This window comes from Lactuca sativa, chromosome 6 (assembly GCF_002870075.4).
Source record: "Lactuca sativa cultivar Salinas chromosome 6, Lsat_Salinas_v11, whole genome shotgun sequence".
Classification (NCBI taxonomy): domain Eukaryota; kingdom Viridiplantae; phylum Streptophyta; class Magnoliopsida; order Asterales; family Asteraceae; genus Lactuca; species Lactuca sativa.
The window spans coordinates 90,477,864-90,482,766 of record NC_056628.2 but is presented as its reverse complement, the minus strand read 5'-3'; the positions used below and the strand labels follow the sequence as shown (position 1 = coordinate 90,482,766).

Below are 4,903 nucleotides of genomic sequence, written 5' to 3'. Positions count from 1 at the left end.
TCACCAAGATTCTTTAAACTCCATCCGACCACTAATAATAACTTCCTATGAACCAAGATATACCGGAGTCCTCAGCCAACTTCTAGCAGCATCCTCAAAACGTGGAACAAACCTATTGAGTGCTAAAGTGTAGCAGCTTACTCAATCCCGAACATAGATCTACAACATAAACAGAGTCTTCAGCATGACTGGACCGCCCTACCAGGCCTTCAATCGATCATCCACCTTCTCGGAAATCTGAGGTCTGTTCCATGGGTTGCGTGTCTACCATACACGCTAAATAACCCGCACTCCCATGCTGAATGCACTACTGAGCCCTGACATCTAACAAAACCCTCAATCCAACAATCCAAAACCCTCAGAGTCGAGCACACCCTCGACCAAGAACTCGAACTGAACTCGATTCTTGACTAGGACCCCAATTTGGTTCCCCAACTTCTGCTATCAAGCATCCAAAAGACGTGTTCTTGTGCTGGGGAGTTTTGTCGAACCCCTAATCAACACAACCCTCAAACTAAGTAGCCAAATAGGGGCTCCATTCTCCCTGTCGGGTTGTGAAACTTATCCCCGTTTCAAAACCTTTCCCACTTTAGCATCTCGGGGTAACACTCCCCCACTTATATTCAACTCAGCATTCATAATACATGAAAAATTGGAGGATTCTCAATTCTTCTCACTTCCTAACGATTTATCTGATGACAACCAACTCTTTCCCACTAGTGTTCCATTCCTAGCTAGACCCGACTCATCACACACTTCTAAGAACCATATGATCACTTCCTGAATCCCAGTGAAACCGAAGGCCACTAATGTGTGAATGTCTCCACACGCACGTCCTGAAGACCACTAGATAGATGCTCTAACTAATACCTCGGCAATGAGCTACTCCTCTTAGCGCTTTAGTCCGTCAATCCCTAACGGTTGCTAACCACTGAATCCTGATAATGATGAATAACCCTTTTTGTGGGACCCCATCCGCAGGCCTCTCACATAAAAACCCCTTTTCCAAAGGTGTTCTAAACGTGCTTCCCGTTCTCGGGCTTTAGAAATCATTCTCTTCAGGGTTCCCACCCAGACTCACTCACCAGATCAAACGCCCACAACTGAACAACAATAGCTGAAACAACCTCTGCCCTAAACCGAGCTACAAGCCACTCCCAAGACATAGCCTACAGTCCCAAAAGTGCAATATATCGCACACTCAATCCTTTCCATCCGATACAAGAGATCCAAGGAAAACCGTACCTCACAACCACTTATGCCACGCCGACCGTCCTGAGTTCACTGGCACTGAAATAATGTTGCATATTCCTGTAACCAACTGACCCCGAGCTGAAATACACCTGATCCTGGGGTCATAAGCCTGCTCACTCCTTCGAGCTCGGAAATTGAGAGGACGCAATCCTTGACCTACAAAACTACGGTCCAAACCATCAATTAACCATATCACTTCCAGCTGCAAAACCCCAGCTGAACATAATCATCTCTCCTTTCCGGAGTTCCCACGACCCATATCCCGACCTCAAGCAAACCCCCGAGCCTCAAATCTATAACTTCCGTTGCTAACCTCTCCCGCTCCACCCGCGGAATATAACGAGTACTGATCATATTCCTGATCCTAAATAACTAAAACACTATGTTCATCAGAATGTGTCCCAGAACTAAGAAGATCGACCAGCTCCTCCCCTTGCCATCGTTACAACTGCTAAAGCTGCCGCGGCAACCGTATTAGCAATGTCTGCATGACGCTCGACAATATACTCTACCATGGCGGTCTTGAAAGATCTAATAATCTTCGGAATTTATCCTCGAACAATCTCAAACGTCTCCTCTCGGAGGATCTCCCTGACACGATCCTCTGACAGTGCTGGCCTATCCTGGCTGCCAGCTCCCGATCCTAACCTGGATCCGGTCACAAGACGTCTCGTGACCACCATTCTAGCAATACACCAAAATATCTCTAATAGCCTATATAATGACAGGGAAACAACTCCAAAACCCAACCCTAGGGGTTGTGACTTCCTTGCTACGCGTATGGGTCCTGTGCTTTCAGTAGTACGCGACCATACTACCTTCCACACCTACCCATATTTGTCTCAAGTATCATCACAACGCCCTAACAATATAACTAAATATAGCGAGCGCTTAAATCCTCGTTCCCAGAGGAATGCTAAACATCTCATAACTGGCCTCTGGGCCTCTCACTACCCACCCAATCCATGAAACTTCCACCGACCCTGCAGCATTAGTGTATACTAGCCACACATAACGCTGGACCCGATAGACTTTCGAATATCCAATTCTACCCTAAGGTCGAATCAAAATTCTCAGGCTATAAGATCTTGATTATGCACAACCATGATGCATACACTAAACAACTACAATAAGGATGTCAATCTCATATAAGGAAAACCCTAGGCTAATAGGCATCATGAAATCAGGCAATTCTATCATGCAATTCCAGAAGATCCTTAGCCTAGTACTAGCATGCTGTTTTAACATATCACATAATTAAATAACTTGTGTGGTATTTTGGGGTCTACTTACTGGCTCTGACTGATCGTACCCTCTGCATCCTCCTTTACTTATTTTGAAAACCTTTTGAAAACCATTTTGAAAATTACTCCGTGATTTGAGACTGGATTCACACGGATGTTCCTCCAGTTCACTCAAACCAAGGCTCTGATACCAACTTGTAACACCCATAAAATTTGAGTCAATTTAAAACATTTTATTTCATTCAAAAACCGTTAAGTTCATACATCTTGTTTTCAAAATAGTTTAAACATCAGAGTATACCCTAGAACCATATCACATAAATCATAAAACATGAGGAGCGGTACGATCATGCCTTCGCCTTGCCACAATCTCCTGGAGTACCTGAAACAATACACTGAACTGTAAGCCCAAAAGCTTAGTGAGTTACTGTGACATCCCCATTTTCACGGCCAAAAAAGACCGATGTTGTTTATGCTTTATAAAAATCAGAGTACTTCATTTTATAAAAATGTTGCGGAATTTGTTCCCAGAAAAACATGGTAAATACGTTATTAAAACATTTTCGAAGAAACGTATTTATTTCATTTTAAAACGTTTGGGATGTCATCGTTAATACAGAAACATAAGCATAAACAGAACTTACAATTATTTACACTAGTGATCTACATCTCTTTAAATCTCTCAGTGTAGTGTCACTTCATATCAACACCTGTGATATAAATAAACTGAGTGGGTCAGGTTGGGAAACCTGGTGAGTACATAGGGTTTTCAACCCACAATAATATAATTATTATGTTTAAACAATCAAATAATCAACCCAATTACCCATCCCCATTATCTTCTTTATTCTTAAGGATCTACCCTAAGAATCAGCTATTTCTCATTCATTCATTCCTAAGGATCATCCTAAGGAAACAACATGAAGTCCATTGTTGCCAATGACACTTTGGTCAAGCGCAGCTGCTAATCTTGTCACTTAGGCACAGCTGCCAGAATTGGGACATTTCCTATGAGGCGCTTCTACCGGTATTGACCTTTTAATGCCACTGTCATGGTCATAAGGCTCCCTATTAGGCACAGATGTTGATACTGTCCTTAGAGCGCAGCTGCTAGGACGTTTACCGTAGATCTAAAACATCTACGGGTTGTGGCGCAGCTGCCAGTGCTCATCTATAGGGTACTTGGTCCACTGCTGCCAATGTATTACCTATAGGGCACTAGGTCCGTACTACTAATGTTCCTCTATTTCAGCTTTTATCCCTCATCATTCATCTACCCATGTTTTACGCAACATATTTTGTAGATATAAAATACTTTATACAGTTTAAATCATTTAAAACATGTATAAAAATCTTTCACCAGCATAGACAGCAAGTATTAAGACAATATGCACACATAACACGTAATTTATATTAAAATACTTCATATCTATGTGTAAGATAAAAGGGACCATGCACTCACTTGAGAAGGTGGTGACTCGGTACTCGGACAGCGCTTCGTTTACTTTAAAATAATTTCCTTCGACGAAACCTAGTATTATTACCACTAGATTTTAGTCTAAGATTTACCGTGACTAATTATTAGTCTTATTATTATTATTATATAAGCGTTTAAACAATACTTTCCAACCACTATGTACAGACAGGGGCCAGACATAAAACACCGGAGGGCAGGACCATTTTGGCATATAGCACTTCTGAAATCCAACAACCCTATGCGGCCCTTTAAACCAGATTCCCCGTACCGCGAGTAGTTAAAAAGATATTATAACGACACTTATATAATTCATAATAATAGCTCAAATATTTATTATAAATTTATAATAACAATACTAATTTTAAATATAAACTATATTTAAAATAGGATAAGCATAACTTACTTACAAGGGGATTTTAGCTAGGAGTCGGGCTCTGTAGGGGCAGAACTTCGTCGCTGAATCTTTCTAAGAAAGATTCGTGCAGCGCTTCAGCGCTCACCTTACTATACTAAAACTACAGAAAGAGAAGTCGAATCACGAGGGACCGAAATGCTCGGGGGATAAGGAGAGAAAGACTCTTGAATCAAGAGAATGGTGCAAGAAATATGAGAGCCCAAGCCTCTTTATAATACTATTTTAAATAGATTTAAAATACTATTTATAGTAATTGAATTTACAAAAACTACCCTCCATAATTACTTAATGACCTTATAGTTATACAAACAACTAAACACCCCTTTATAATACTATTTTAAATAGATTTAATGATATTTGCACTAAACTAATGTCGAAAGAACTCAACATTAGTCTTATAATGACCGCATCGTCGATACCTTTCTAATGATATATACATATGTATATATATGTGTACGTATATATGATTTATACTTTATTTTAATACGTAAATATGCTATTATAATTTGTAAC

The 4,903-nt window shown here is 40.5% G+C and overlaps 1 long non-coding RNA gene across 2 annotated transcripts; it reads right to left on the bottom strand.

Annotated features, from left to right (window-relative positions):
* Positions 1–2,970: 2,970 nt before the first annotated feature.
* On the bottom strand, positions 2,971–4,555 carry LOC128126624 (uncharacterized). 2 transcript variants are annotated; one of them, XR_008224591.1, is made up of 3 exons: positions 4,379–4,555; positions 3,961–4,029; positions 2,971–3,208 (listed from the first exon to the last, which is right to left on the bottom strand). It is a non-coding gene; the product is annotated as an uncharacterized LOC128126624 (long non-coding RNA). The 2 variants fall into 2 exon arrangements; XR_008224590.1 differs by having other exon boundaries at positions 4,383–4,555.
* Positions 4,556–4,903: the final 348 nt, after the last annotated feature.